The sequence below is a fragment of the Dromiciops gliroides genome, chromosome 4 (genome assembly GCF_019393635.1).
Source record: "Dromiciops gliroides isolate mDroGli1 chromosome 4, mDroGli1.pri, whole genome shotgun sequence".
Taxonomy (NCBI): domain Eukaryota; kingdom Metazoa; phylum Chordata; class Mammalia; order Microbiotheria; family Microbiotheriidae; genus Dromiciops; species Dromiciops gliroides.
In genome coordinates, this window is record NC_057864.1 from 243,209,403 (window position 1) to 243,226,074 (window position 16,672).

The 16,672-nt window shown below is 41.0% G+C and overlaps 1 pseudogene; it reads right to left on the reverse strand.

Annotated features, from left to right (window-relative positions):
• Positions 1-713: 713 nt before the first annotated feature.
• Positions 714-1,116, reverse strand: LOC122726675 (annotated as a pseudogene).
• Between the last annotated feature and the right edge of the window lie 15,556 nt (positions 1,117-16,672).

Below are 16,672 nucleotides of genomic sequence, written 5' to 3' on the forward strand. Positions count from 1 at the left end.
AATAGCTACTTAGATAGGACACCAAGGAGAGTTCTGGGCTAAGGCTAGACTGATTAGCCAGAATGATTGTGGATGTGTCAGCTGAAAGAAGAGAATCCCTGCAATGGGTTGGAAGGAAGAGGACGGTAACAGTGAAGAAAGAGAAATAAATTATTTGGAGAGTTGTCTGGGAGCTGCGATGGGAACAGAACTGCTACTCAGAGACTTGGAACATGTCTTAGAGATGGCCATAGTAGAATGGGGGTAAATCAGCCCTCACCCCACTTTAATCTGTTTTGGCTAGAGGATACCCCATTAGAGCATGTATGGATCTGAGCTGAGCTCCCCATGCCACTTCTGGGGACTCATATAGTCAATGTTGGAAGCCTTTGGGATGACACAACAATCTCAATAGCTAACATTTATATGGTACCTACTTTGTGCCAAGCGCTTTACACATATCTTATTTGATCCTCACAGAGACCCTGAGAGATAGGTGCTGTTCTTTTCCCCATTTTATAGATGAAGAAACTGAGGCAAACAGAGGTTAAGTGATTTGACCAAGGTCCCGCAGCTATTATGTGTCTGAAGCCAGATTTGAACTCAGATCTTCCTAATTCCAGGCCCAACACTCAGAGATCCATTGCACCACCTAGGTCCAATGAGATGGGAAGAGCCTGCTACTTGATAGACTTTATTTATTTATTTATTTATTTTCCAATTCATTTATCAGTTTATTTTCTCCCTTCAACCATGATAATATGGTAGCCAAATTTGATTTTCATTGGAGGATCCGTGTACACAGGCTTGTCCAGGCCACTGACAGACAAGGCAAATGCTGCTTCTTGGAATGGGCCCACCATGGACCCTCTTGTCATCCCGCCCAAATCTCCCCCCTGCTTGTGCTTTATCTTCACTGTACTGTGAGGCAACTTCATTGAATCTCACTCCAGACTTGAGTTTTTCCATGGCCTCCATGATTCCACCATGCTTTTCACACAGAATATGTTGGACCTTTACTGCATTTCCACCACCTTTAGGACCCTGAGCCTTCTTATCTGCACCCTCACTTCCAGAAGCTGCTTCCCCTTTCCCTCCTTTGCCAGAGCCGCTCTTCCCCTTGGGCACCATCTTCCCACTTTCTGGCCACCGTTTCCTACTTGGTAGACTTTAAAAAGGAGATAAAACCTCTATTTTTTTTTCCTCCTCACTCCTTAACCCATAGCTAGGACTCTCCCTGGGATTTCTCATGGTGAGATAAAGACTTCTTCCCCTCCCCCCTTAATTCCTCCAACCAGAAGCTCAATAGAGAGATTTATAATCCCCCCTACTCCAATTCCTGATCGCAGGAAGAGAGATATTAAGAATGGAAGCTGTCTCTCTTTTTTAAAGTCTACATTAAGCACTTCCTGGTTCAGTCATCAGTCTCCTTTTTTGGCATATTCCACTCCTTTGCTGCTGTCCCAAGGACCAAGAGATTGATGTGTCCTCTCAAAGCGCCAAGCCTTTCCTTCAGAAGCCAAAATATGCATGTTTTTTTTTTTCTGGAAGTTTATTGTCTGACATCTTCTCTGAGCTTAGAGATCACTGGGAAGGCCAGTTGCCCACAGATAGCAATCCCCTCCCCAGGACTAAAAAACTTTGCATTCCTGTGCCAAATCTGTCCCAGTTATCAGTGATATGTAAAATGGACATTACATAGGCTAAATCATAACTTGACAAGGTGCATTAGAGGTCTAAATTATATTCAGTCCATATTACTGATACATATCACAGCAATGCATACATAGCCATTGAACATGATCAGATATTCATGACAGTAAAACAAATAATGAAATCAGCAGGTTTGCATAATAATGGACCTGCTTAAACAACCAAATAAATAGGCCTAGCTAGCAAACAAAGACATCTACCATATATGTATAGTAGTACTGGTATGGCATGTATGCTAAATTTGGGTTCAAAGATCGCTGCAGACAGTGACTGCAGCCAGGAAATTAAAAGAGGCTTACTCCTTGGAAGGAAAGCTATGGCAAATCCGGACGGCATACAAAAAAGCAGAGACATCACCTTGGCGACAAAGGTCTGTCCAATCAAAGCTATATTCCAATAGCGATGTATAGCTATGAGAATTGGACTAGAAGGAAAGCTGAGGTCTACAGAATTGACACTTTCAAAATGTGGTACTGGAGAAGACTTTGAGAGTCCCTTGCTCAGCAAGGAGACCAAATTGGTCAATACCTAAAGAAATTAATTCAGGTTATTCACTGAAAGGTCAAATACTGAAGTTGAAGCTTAAATACTTTGGCCACATGATGAGATGATGAGGGTCATTGGAAAGACCCTAATGTTGGAAAAGATTGAAAGGAAAAGGAAAAGGGGAGAGCAGAGGATGAGATGAATACATAGTGTCATGGAAACAATGTTAACGTAAACTTAGAGTTTGAGAGATAGTGAAGGATAGAAGGGCCTGACCTGCTGTAGTCCATGGCTCATAAAAAGCTGGACACAACAGAACAACAAAATGTATGGTAAGTAAGGTCATTCATCCACTTTTATTCAACCTCACGACACTATTGATTAAGTGGCTATGGGATTTCTTGGTGGAAACATTATCTCTATTCTGAGAAGTATCAGCAAATGAATTTATAATTCATTTTTTTCAGCTCAGAGCCCCCCATCCAGAGACAGTGCTTTGACATAACATTGCAGTTTTGAATCTCTCTTCTCTCCTCTCCCAGGATGCTTCCCTCAATGTCATCCTTCCAACTGCTTTTTTTTTTAAACTGCATTCTTATTGGGTAGATCTTTATTAGCAAATACTAGTAGGTAACACTATATCACAACTGCTGGTTCAAAAGACAAAGTACTTTCCTACCTCTTTCCTTCGATCCCCTCACCAAAAAACAAAAAACAAACAAACAAAAAACTTCTCTAGGCTACCATGAATTATTAGTCTTTCCTACCTCTTTCCCTTGATCCCCTCACCAAAAAAAAAAAAAAAAAAAAAAAAAGACAAAGTAAATAAACTTTTAAGAAACAGACTTCCAAGTGCCCAAAGGAAAAAAGCTATAGTCCACTAAGAGGGAGACCAAAGGGAGAAAAGAAATCAAGCAAGGTAGTACTTACTACTTGTCAGTGGATCCTCATGTTGGCTACCTCCACTTGTACATCCACTCTTCTGGTTCCAAGTTGCTTCCTGCAGATTTCCCTTCCTGCCCCATCAGCTCTATGTTTTTGTTGTTGTTTGTCCTTTGTTCCCGAAGAGGACCATGACATTGGGGTGATGTCATGACTTGCACTGAATTGGACTTAAGTAAGGGAGGGCTGTGCAAAGTGACCAACCTCCTCACTCTCTCCTCCAGAGCCCTCTGGGTCCAGTGGCAGGATGGACATCAAAGCAACTGGAGATGACCCTGGATGCCCAGTTCTATGTACCTCCCATGTGCCTCTTTAGGAAGTGTGTTCCTCCTCTGTTAAGAGGTAGGGCTGGTAAAGCTTACTTCTTTTAAGGGTCATCAAGGTGGTAGACAGTCTTTCCCTAACCAATGCCTAGTCTCCTTTCCAATTCATTCAAAAAGTCTTTCTTACACTTCACAAAGGACACATTTTTGCAGTCAGTTTAGCTCATTAAGAGCTCCTAACCTTTTTCATCTGCCCATTACTATTAGCTGAGCTGGAGGGAGCAGGGTCAATTGATTAGGAAGTGTCCCAAACAGTTCGTACCATGACAGTAGCATCACAAGAGCAAAGATTTAGAGCTTGAAGGGACATTAGAAGCCATCTAATCCAATTTCCTTATGTTTCATGGAAGGAAACTGAGGCCTTGCCCAAAGTCACATGCATGGGTTGGGCTAGTGTAGAGAATAGAACCTGTTGCCTTTGGCTTGTGTAGTGGTCTTTCTTAATGGAGGGCTCCTTCTACTACATCATGGTGCCCTTCTTCAAGGGAACCTGAGCCAGGAGTCCAGCTTAACCTAAGCCCAGAATAAGAAAGGGTGAATGAGGTAGGAGCTGCTTTCTGGCCTGGAGTAGAGATAGGGTTGGGACTAGAAATGGAATCAGGGTTAGACTAGCCAAGATTTCTTGGGTAAGCAGGGAGCAAAATACTTGAGCTGAGAACAGATTGGACTGAAGGAACTGGAGTGGTGTTCAGCCTGCTCTTCATTCATCTGGTACCAAGGGATAATGGATTGATAAAATCTCTCCAATAGGAACTAGACAAAACTGGAAGGGGGCCTTAAAAGTCACCTCACCCAACCTCTTGCTCAACATATGAATCCTTTAAAAATCAGACATCTTAACTAAATGAGACTTCTTAAGGGAGGACTCAGTCGGCTCTAAGAACCTGGAATTTTAAAATGTTTTCTTTCTTTGTTATGACCTTATAAACATTTCAATAGAGAAAGAACAGAAGAGAGGATGAAATTGAGGACTTCTATAGAAGTAGCTGTTTCAAGCATAGATTAAATTTAACACAATAGTCAAAAAATTGCCCTGTTTGTCTAGGTCCCCTTCTATACTTCTTCTGCCTTCTTCTGTAAAATTTTTCAGTGTTTCACTGATACTCTTATCTTTCTTTGCTTTTTTTTTTTTTTTGGTGGGGCAATGAGGGTTAAGTGACTTGCCCAGGGTCACACAGCTAGTAAGTATCAAGTGTCTAAGGCCATATTTGAACTCAGATCCTCCTGAATCCAGGGCTGGTGCTTTATTCACTGCTCTTTTTTTTAAAAAAAAATCATTATCACTACCCTTGGGCAGCAAGGTGGTGCAGCCCCCAGGTCTGGAGTCAGGAAGACCTGTGTTCAAATCCAGCCTCGGACACTTACTAGCTGTGTGACCGTGGGCAAGTCACGTAACCCTGTTTGCTTCAGTTTCCTCATCTGTAGAATGAGCTGGAGAAGGAAATGGCAAACCATTCCAGTATCTTTGCCAAGAAACCCCCAAATGGGGTCATGAAGAGTCAGACATAACTGAAAAATTACTGATCATTCCCCTTCACTTCTCCCATTGAGCAGACACCAGCTTTTCCTCCTTCCCCAAAATAACAAATACATTTAAGCAAAACAATTCCACACATTGGCTGTGTCTGAAAATGTATGTCTCATTTTGTACCTCTAGTCCATCACCTCTCTGCCAAAAGGTGGGCAGCCTGCTTCATCATCTGTCTTCCGAAAACCTCTAATTGCTACCCTGTATAGAGTGGGTACTCTTAGTAGACTGTAAGATCCATGAGGGGACTGACCCTGTCTTATCTAATCTCTGTATCTCTTCCAGTTGAATTGAATCCAACTGATAAATCCTCAGCCCAGAAGTCAAGTAGCTTTAGTTGTTCCTAGGACAACAGGCCTGAGGGATGCTGCCAAAGACTTATTCCTAAGGAGCAGGACAGGCAATAAAGGAGATTGGGGAAGGGTGGGGGAGGAGGAGAGGATGGATGTTTCTGAAGCTACAAGACTAGCTAACAAAGGGAGGGAACTTGGCATTATATGGTGAAAGAGATGCAGAAGACCAGAACTAGCAAGACTTCTTAGGGAGTCAGAGATGTGGCCTGTCGAGAGAGAGAGAGAGAGAGAGAGAGAGAGAGAGAGAGAGAGAGAGAGAGAGAGAGAAGCTCGCTGCAAGGGGAGATTTGCACCAATAAGGAAGAAGGTCACGGGGAAATGTTATCAGGCTCACAGAGCGAAAGGGACCTTAATTCAACCCCCTCATATTTCAGAGGAATAAATGGAGAAAACTAACTAGCTGTGTGAACCCGGGCATCTTCAAAGCTGGAACTTATTTCTAGCTATATATAGGAGGTGTGACTAAGGGTCACAAGTCTGATTCCACAATCCACAAGGGAAAAATCAGTCATGTTATTTTATACTCATGCCTTGAACTTGTATTACCTAACTTGGAAACATGATCGGAAGCTGGCAAGGACAATAGAGATGATCTGAGAGAATGCTGCCTCTGGAGACAGATTGTGTCCAATCCTACCTCTGGTGTTTATTAGCTGTGTGACCTTGGGCAAGTCACCTGGGCCTCAGTTTCTTCATAATGCAAAATGAAGGAATTAGACTAGATGGCCCCCAAGGTCCCTTTCAGCTCTGGATCTATGATCAATTAATCAAGTATTTAAGTGCCTAGGAAATATATACTGAGGATGCAATGACAAAAATTAAACAACCCCTACCCTCAAGGATGAAGACATCAATTTATCTATCAGGTAAATCTCATTTATATATGTATGTATGTATATCTCTATATATGTATGTATATATACATGTAGGGAATATATAAAATAAATATATTTTCATTGTTGTAGTTCAGTCATGTCTGACTCTTTGTGGCCCCATTTGGAATATTCTTGGTAAAGATGTCGCAGTGGATTACCATTTCCTTCTCCAGCTCATTTTACAGATGAGGAAACTGAGGCAAACAGGGTCAAGTGACTTGCCCAGGATCACACAGTTAGTAAGTATCTGAGGCAGGATTTGAACTCAGGATGATGAGGCTTCCTTGACTCTAGGCCTGGCACTCTATCTGCTATACCACCTATCTGCCCCCAAATAAATATATACAGAATATATAAGGTAATTAGGGAGGGAGGGTATTCAGGAAAGGCTTCATTTGGAGGATGATGCTTGAGCTGCATCTTCAGAGAAGAGAGGGAGTCTGGGATAGAGGTATGGAAGGGAGTGCATTCTAGGAGAGCTGGTTGATACAAAGACAGAGAGACAGGCAATGGAGCGCTGTGTATGAGAAAAAGAGAAACAGATTTTCCTTGGTGTGAGGAGATCATGGGTGAGGTCTCTTTCCTTATATCTGATTGTTTTTGATGGACAGATCTGCAGGGGTTGAGTGAAAGGAAGACCACTGAGGGACAGTCAATCAGTGGGTGGTCTGGATTGTATTTCCCCCAACCCTATTTGCTCCCATGGCCTTTATCAACCACAAGTTTGATGTTTGATTGTAATCAGGAGAGATCTGCATTCCTTACCTAAATGAAGTTGACTTAGCCAATATTGGGTACATAGAAACTTCCTGGTACATAGACAGGTCAATCAGTGGTCAACTATGGAGGCACTTCTGTCTGCTAAGACCTAGCAATAGGCCAGTCCTCATAGATTGACTGAAATGTATGAGAAGGGCAGTGATGTTATTATAAGGCTAGAAAAATAGACTGTGGAGAGCTTTAAAGCCAAGCAGATGAATGTATGTTATCCTAGAGGTGATAGAAAGTCACTGGAGTTTATTGAGTAGGAGAATGACATGATTGTATCTGTGTTCAAAGGAAAGTCACTTTGACCATTGTGTGGAGGTTGGATTGGAGTGGAGAGAGATCTGAGGAGCCGGGAGAGAGACCAATCAGGGTAGTCAGGGTGACATCTGTGTAGAGAAGGGAGAGATGTTGAAGAGGTAGAAATGGCAATGTTTGACACCTGATTAGGTAGGTGGGGTTTGGGAGAATGAGAAGTTGAGGATAATGCCTAGGATACAAACTTGGGATACTGGAAGAATGTTGGTGCCTTCTACAGAAATAAGGAAGTTGGATGGGAAAATAATGAATTCTGCACCATAGATCGAGCATTGAAAGGGATCTCAGAGGCCAATGAATCCAACTCTTTCATTTTATAGATGAGGAAACTAGAGGCCCAGAGAAAATAGAACTGACTACATCTTAATAGGGGAAGCGTTAAGTCACTTTAGAAAAGTAATAAGTAGCACAAGTGGGATTTGAACCCAAGACCTTTGACTTCAGACCCAGTACTCTTTTAATTTAAGAACACTATCTAGGGTGTACATTTCAAGCATGAGTGTTTTCTTTGAGAAGAGGTATTTGTAGCCAGCTTCTTTTTTTGTTTTTTAGTGAGGCAATTGGGGTTAAGTGACTTGCTCAGGGTCACACAGCTAGTAAGTGTTAAGTGTCTGAGGCCGGATTTGAACTCAGGTACTCCTGACTCCAAGGCCCATGCTTATCCACTGCGCCACCTAGCTGCCATGTAGCCAGCTTCTGATACAGTGACAGTTTGTGTGGCTTCCTGGGAGATGTAGTTTGAAGAAGACAGAATTGTTTTTCCCTTCTGACCCTGGAAGAGACTTGGGGACTCTCTTGGGAGTGGAGCTTGATGTCAAAGTGGGGATTTTGAGACGACTGTTGTTAGTAGGAAAACAGGAAGGAGCTGGAGAGAGAGAGGAACTGTGGGAGAAGGCAATGGCCAGAGCCCAGTGATCCCTTTGTTTACCAAGACATATCAGACTACTGTGACCAGAACTTGGAGTCCCACTGTTGGTGACTTTTTCCTAGCTGAGAATCCAGGCAGTCAGTGAGGCTGCTTTTCCCACTTCTCCCCTACTCCACTCCCACCTTTCTGTCTAAGAGGGTTCATGAATAATTGAGTATAATTAAGAGTTTTCTGTTTGTTAAAGTAATTTATTTGCTGTTTTAGGTAGTACTTTTAGAAGCTAGCTCATTGTAAATAAAATCTGACCTATTCTAACTGCTTTTGATTTGTGTACATCCTTAATTCTTTGATTCTTAATTCCATACAAGGGCTGCGGGAGAGAGAACAGGATTTGATTTTGGTATTCAGGGATTCAAGGCACCTAGATGGTTCAGTGGATAGAGTGCTGGACCTGGAGTCAGGAAGACCTGAGTTCAAATCTAACCTCAGACTCTTACTAGCTGTGTGACCCTGAGCACATCACTTAGCCTCGGTTTGCTTTAATCCATTGGAGACAGAAATGGCAAATCATTCCAGTATTTTTGCCAAGAAAATCCCATGGAAGGTATGGGTATGCTATGGTCCATGGGGTCGTGAAGAGTCAGACATGACTAAACAAATACAGAGATTCAGAAAAGGGCCAGTATTTAAGCCTTAGTCCCATAGAACCAGATTTTCTCTTAGCTGGGGTAGGAGTGGGGGAGGAAAGAACTAAACTGAGAGAGTTGTAGTTTTGATGTATTGATTATAGATAAACTTCCCAAAAGACAAAACTAAACTGGATACTATTTTCCTTCTTCCCCTCACAGAAAAACAACTATTTCCCTTCTTCCCCTCTGCTAACTGGGACCTGTCCATCCTTCCCACTCCTTTTCCCTCCCCCATATACCCCCTCCCCCAAATCCCCCAGTGCATGCCTAGAGAAAGTTCTCTAAAGAGGTAGAGTAGGAGCAATCAGTTGGGAGTAGGAAGGAAGGGTGTGGTGGAAGAAGAAATGGCATGGCTTATTCTGGCTGTTGACACTGATGCTCCAAAGGTGGGGGCCAGAGGAAGGAGCACTTTCTCCCTTTCAGCCTTATCTTCACCTCACACCTCACACTCAGGCAGGGACAAATCTTACATATGTCTAGCAGGTTTTTGTTTGCTTTTATTTTATTTTTGGGGGGGAGGAGGTCTTAGGATTTAACCCAACCTCTGATTTCATCATTTTATGGAATTCTCAGTGAGACCCCTCTAACAATGCACCTTGGAACTGTCTCTGCAACCTCTGCCTTGCCTACTATCACACAGCTAGTAAGTGTCAGAGATAGCACCTAAATCCATTGTCTTTCTGACTCCAAGGCTGGTCCTCTATCTACCACTGGCCCAAGGCCTTAGCTAAAACTGCTCCATCCCAGCAAAGGGAGGGGAATGCTGGCAAAGCAAGACCTTCCGTCTTCTCTGCTCACGCCAGCCCTCGCACCATCGATCCTTCTCCTCCTCACATCTGAACTCCTGACCCTGTGATGGGGAGCCAAGCTCCTCACACACCTTTGGTTTTCCTACATGGGGCGCTGCCCTGGCCTCCCCCTCAACCATGTCTTAGCACCTTAGCAATTTCAATTAGCTTTGCTCTAGCCATCCCAACAGAGCTGAGAAGTTTTCAGCAGAACTGCACCTCAGCTGGGAGAGATCAATACATCAATAGAAATGTCAGGTTGAAGACAAACAAAGAGAGAGCTCAGCAGAGGGACTGATCCCCAGGCTTAGGGGAGGGAAAGGAGCCAGTCAGCCCCATCTGGAAAGCTGTTGGAGAACAGGGCCTATATTTTGCATCTGGGAGAAAAAACCCCAACTCATTAATTCAGACCCCACTAATTCAGAATTCATGGTGATTCTCCTGTGGCTCAGGCTGAAGTTTACCTTCAACCTATCTGTGGAAAAAAAAGATTTGCTAAGCAAACCATTTGTAAGAATGACTGCAGAGGAGGATGCTTTTAAAGCACCTTTGTACCCATTTGTATGTAATTTATGTGCTAATTATAAATGATGCTCAATGCAGGATAACAGGACTGGAAACAGCCAGAGACATCCTAGGTTCTTGGATGTAAAATTAGAAAGGACCTTAGAGCTTACTCAATCTCATTCTTTCATTTTACTGATGAGGATCCTGGGCCATAGAAATGTGAAATGAGTTGTCCAAGGTCACTCATTTAGTAAATGCAAAAGCTTGGATTCTAGCCCAGTTCCTCTATAGCCTGCTGTCTCTTCCTTATCTAGTTCTTAAAGCAGGGTCATCTTGCTGGCTTCGAAGTATCATCCACATTTATAACATAACAACAACATTGTAAAAACTATCTAATCAACACAATGACCAACCTGTATTCCAGAGGACTAATGATGAGGCATGTTACTCACTTCCTGACAGAAAGGTGATAGATTCAGGATGTTGAATGAGAAATATGTTTTTTTGAATTATGGTCAATGCAGGAATTTGTCTTGCTTCATTATGCACATTTGTTGCAAAGGTTTTTCTTTTCTTTTTTCCAAAAAGGGTGGGAAGGGAGAGAATGAAGAATTTTGTTCATTTGAAAAAATAAAATAAAATATTTTTAAAAAGAATATGACGAGACAACTAGGTGGCACAGCAGATAGAGCACTGGCCCTGGATTCAGGAGGACCTGAGTTCAAATCCGGCCTCAGACACTTGACACTTACTAGCTGTGTGACCCTGGCCAATTGCCTCATTAAAATAATGATAATAATAATAATAATAATAATAATACAAAATAACATCAGTACTCTCCTCAGAGGGGTTGGCAACCTATATAGCACTAATCCCAAAGATACTCTTCCAGGTTTATTTTTCAAATCTTATTTTTATTGACATCTTTTGTGTCTGCATTACCTTTATTTACTTAAAATAGCTGATTCAATTCAATTCAATTCAATAAACATTTATTAAGTGCCTAATATGTGCCAGGCACAGTACCTGCCCTAATCAATTAAATTGATTCTGTATAATTTTATAATTGATTCTATTCTGTAATTGATCCTATTCTGTATTATTGCCCTATTCTTTATGATTGCTCAAGCCGTATTTCTTTGTCCCCTTGTCTATGAGCTAAGTTTAAAAGCTCAACCTTCCCCTTTGAGTTAGTTTAAAAATATAATTAAAGAGAAAAACTGTTATGTGCCATGCCTTTAGCTCCTAGGAAAATTCCAGGACATCTGTTTGTTATCTTTGAAGGCCTACAAGCTGACCTGGTATATTTCCACAAGATATATTCTCCATCCTTGCCTGTCATTGTACAATTAAGGAGGGTCTTATTTCTTGCCTAGGAACCAGGGAGTCTACTATCCCCAATCCACTATCAATAGCCTCAGCATGTAGGCCTATAAATCAATCAATCTATGACAGAGAGGGGGTGGTTACTAGCCCCATTTGGGTACTAGCCCGCTTTTCTTTTCTTTGCTTTTCTTTCTTTCTTTCTTTCTTTCTTTTTATGAGGCAATGAGAGTTAAGTGACTTGCCCAGGGTCACACAGCTAGTAAGTGTCAAGTGTCTGAGGCTGGATTTGAACTCAGGTCCTCCTGAATCCAGAGCCGGTGCTTTATCCACTGTGCCACCTAGCTGCCCTCACACTTTTCTTGATATAACCAATCATATTGTCTCCACCCTCATGATGCTGTCAGTCCTATGACCAATTCCATTACTTCCCCCACCTATTCAGTTCTATTCTTTGTTCTATACTTAAGAAAAGGAGCTGAGCCTCTTCCTCTGGGTTATTGATTTAACTGAGGTAGCCACTTGATCCACTTTGTTAATAGGTTCGTCCCCTGCTAAGAAACAGATCAAACTCATAACTCTGTGCCTCAATTTCCCTTTGTTAAATTCTCTTAAGACAGCCCTCAAGGTGCTCCTGACATAATGAGGGAGAGAAATGCAAACAAATACATACAAAGTCAGCTATATACAGGATAAACAGGAAATCATTAAAAGAGGGAAAGCTCTGGAATTAAGAAGGATTAGGAAACGTTTCCTATAGAAGGTAAGAATTTAGTTGGAAATTAAAGAAAACCATATCCCTCTCCTGTCACCTACCCCAGCAACCCATCCCTTGTAACAAAGGATAAAAAAAAAAAAGAAAGAAAATGTTTAGTAAAACCAACCCATATATCAAACTGGCTTGAGAACGTATGAAGTATTCCATATTCCTAGCCACCCACCTCTGAAAAGAAGAGAGGGGTCCTTTTTTTTTTGTTTGTTTTGTTTTTATTTTTGTTTTTGTTTTTTTTGGCGGGGCAATAGGGGTTAAGTGACTTGCCCAGGGTCACACAGCTAGTAAGTGTCAAGTGTCTGAGGCCAGATTTGAACCCAGGTACTCCTGAATCCAGGGCCGGTGCTTTTATCCACTGCGCCACCTAGCCGCCCCCAAGAGGGGTCCTTTTGATCAGCTCTTTTCCAGGACCAAACTTTGTTCAGTTTTATTTTATTCTTTCCATTCATATCATTGTGGTCACCGTGTATATTGTTTTCACTGATTTGTTTACTCTGCATCAGTTCATATAAGTTTTCCCAAGATTCTGTGAAGTTTTCCTATTTATTGGTTGTTTTTTTTTTTTCTGGGGCTATTATACTCTTCCATGACATTCATGTGTCTCTATATGTTTAGCCATTCTCCAATTGATGGGCACCTAATTTGCTTCCAGTTTTCTACTACAAAAAAGAAAAAAATATCACTTCCACATCTTCCTCAAAAAAAAAAAAGGTGCTACTATGAACGTTTTGATATATAAGATATATGTTTAGCAGTAAGAACTCTTGGTTAAAGGGTATGGACAGTTTAGCCCTCTCCTCCCCCCTCCTCCTTTTTTATGATCACAAACTGATTTCCATTTATTTAGAGCTGGAAGCATCTGCGTGGTTATCTCATCCAACATTTTCATTTTACAGATGAGAAAACTTGGGCCAGGCTGGTAAAGAGAATATTGCAAAGTCACATAGTAAGTGGGAGAGTCAGAATTTGAACCCAATTCCTCTGACTTCAGATCCAAGAACCTTTCCACTGTACCACCCTCTCTGACTTCATCTGCCTCTGCAATTTCCATCCATTTCCTTAGTTCTGGGAGGAAGCAGAATAAGTCTTAGGATCATAAGTCTAGAAGGGACTTTAGAGGTCATCTAGTCCAACACAGAATTTTATAGATGGAGAAACTGACAATCACACAGGAAATAAGTTGGGATTTGAACTCAGGTCCTTTGACTCCAAGTTCCAAGTTCTCTTCTTTTTAATCAAATTAGCTAAGGGTTTACCAATTTTATTAGTCTTTTAAAAGAACCAGATTTTAGCTTTGTTTATCATTTCTATGTTTTTTTTTGTTTTCAGATTATCTACTTCCTTTCTAATTTTTATTATCTCCTCTTTTGTGCTTATTTTAGATTTGTTTTTGTTGTTGTTGTTGGCTTTCCAATTTTTCAAAAATTCACATTCAGTTCATTGCTTTTCAATAATGTCCAACTCTTTGTGACCCCATTTGTGGTTTGCTTGACAAAGATACTGGAGTAGTTTGTCATGTCCTTCTCCAGCTCACTTTATGGATGAGGAAACTTGGGCAAACAGAGTTAAGTGACTTGTCCAGGGTCACACAGCTAGAAAGTGTCTGAGGCCAGATTTGAACTCATGAAGAAGAATCTTCCTGCTTCCAGGCTCAGTGCTCTATCTACTGTGCCACCTAGCTGCCTCAAGGATATAATTTTGTAGGACTGCTGCTTCAGCGGTATCCCAGAAATGGGATGTTGTTTCATCATTATCATTTTCTTTCATATGGTTATTAATTGTTTCTATATTTGTTCTTTGACCCACTCATTATTTAGAATTTCATTGTTAAGTCTCCATTTAGGTCTGTATCTTTGGTTTTGGTCCCTGAACCAATTACCATTTTTATCACATTATGGTTTATAAAGAATGTATTAACTCTTTCTCCCTTTTTCATTTGTTTGCAATATGTACCCTTGCCTATGGTCAATTTTTGTAAAAGTTCCATGTGTTGCTAAGAAATATGTATTATTCTGTACAAAAATATTTATAGCTGCCCTTTATGTGGTGGCAAGGAATTGGAAGTTGAGGGGGTGCCCATCAATTGGGGAATGGCTGGACAAGTTGTGGTATATGAATACAATGGAATACTATTGTGCTATAAGAAATGATGAGCAGGAGGAGTTCAGAGAAACCTGGAGGGTCTTGTGTGGGCTGATGATGAGTGAGATGAGCAGAACCAGAAGAACATTGTACACAGTATCATCAACATTGTGTGTTGACCTACTGTGATGGACTAGATTCTTCTCACCAATACAATGGTACAGAAGAGTTCCAGGGGACTCATGATGGAAGAGGATCTCCAAATCCAGGAAAAAAAAGAACTGTGGAGTATAGATGCTGAATGAACCATACTACTTCTTTTGTTTTTGGTGCTGATGTTTATCTATTTTGAGGTTTGTTGTCATTGCTCTGATTTTTCTCTTATAACATGACTAATGCAGAAATATGTTTAATGTTATTATGTATATATACATACATACATACATATATATGCGTGTATATATATATATATACATACATATATATATATATATAAAACCTATATCAGATTGCCTGCTGTCTAGGGGAGGGGGAAGGGAGGGGAGGGAGGGAGAAAAAATCTGAAATTGGAGAGCTTGTATAAACAAAACTTGAGAACTATCTTTACATGTAACGGGGAAAAAATAAAATACTTTATTGATTAAAAAAAAGAAATATGTATTATTCTTTTGTTGTCCCACTTAGAGGATGCCATGAGCCTTTTAACTCTAGTTTCTCCAGAAATTTGTTTAGTTCTATATCTTCCCTTTTATCTTTCTGTTAGACTCATCCAAACTGAGAGAAGGACATTGAAATCCCCTGTCATTTTTGTGTTATTATCTTTGTCTTCTTGTATTTCAGATGTTTCCTTTACAAATTTAGATGCTCGGGGCAGCTAAGTGGCGCAGTGGATAGAGCACTGGCCCTGGAGTCAGGAGGACCTGAGTTCAAATCCAGCCTCAGACACTTGACACTTACTAGCTGTGTGACCCTGGGCCAGTCACTTAACCCCAATTACCTCACTAAAAAACAAACAAAAAAAAACAAATTTAGATGCTAAGGTATTTTGGAGTGGATAAGATTTTTTTCAAATCTCCTAACTGGTTTCATGCTTTCCCACTCCCCCATGTACAATTGCCCTCAGGAATTCCAATCCCCCTCTCCCAAGATAGGATGAGGAGACTTTTTAAAATAAGGTTCTCTTCTCCCTTCACAGATGATCTCACTTCACACATAGAAGTTCCACATCACAGGCAGCTACATAGCACAGTGGATTAAGGCCCTGGATTCAGGAGGACCTGAGTTCAAATCCGACCTCAGACACTTACTAGTTGTCTGACCCTGGGCAAGTCAATTAACCCCCATTGCCCTGCAAAAAGAAAACAAAACAAAACAAAAATAAAGAAGTTCCACATCAGTGGAACCCCCTTCTACCACCAAAGCCAGGTTTCTTTTCTTCCTCCCCTTTTTCAATCCTCCCCTGTCCTCCTCACTCACTCTCATGTAGGCTATTTTCTTTCAGAGACCACAGGGGCCAACTTCGCCTAATTAGCCCTAGATTGGATCTTAGCACATCACACATTCCTCTATCCCCTTATTCTCCTCCCCTCTTTCATGTACCCTGTCATGTTGTAATGTTATCCCATAAAAAATCATTGATTCACCTGTAGGGTAGGTGTCACCAGGTTCTGTCCATAATGTCCCCTATTAGACTCTTCACTGTTAACTCTGCTAGACTTCCATCTTCACCTCTAGGTACCTCCTTGTGTACATTTAGAAAGAAATTTTTTATTGGTCTCTTTGCTGTTACTGTCCTTGGCTGCTCCCTTTATTCTCTCCTCCTGTATGCGTTTCTATTGTTCGGGTTATTTAAGAAGCAAATAATCTCTTCAGTTCTGGTTTTCTTTCTAAAAATGTTTAAGCACTACTTTTTTATTGAACTTCTAACTTTTTTCATTTATGGTTAAGCTCAGATTTGCAGGATAGGTCATCCTGGGCTGAGTCTTAAGCTCCACTGCTCTTTGGAACATATTATTCTATTTCCTCCTATGTTTTCTTGTGAATTTGCTTAATAAATTTCTTGTGAATTTGCTTAATAAATTCTTGCTGATTGATTGCAGGCTTAATTCACTGATAGATTTATAATCCAAGCCAACCAACCAAAATGTCACCCCAAGACCTTTGCTGACCCACACACCATGAGTCAGCAGTCTCTGGGAGATAAATTTTTTGCCTATATCTAAAGTTATTACAGTTATACAGTCACCCACTAACTTCACTTCTAAAGTTCAAGATAATATGATTTATAATAATAGTAACAACCATAAAAAAATTCCTAGTGGAGTGGAAAGTACATTGGGCTTTCAGTTGGGAAGACATGGG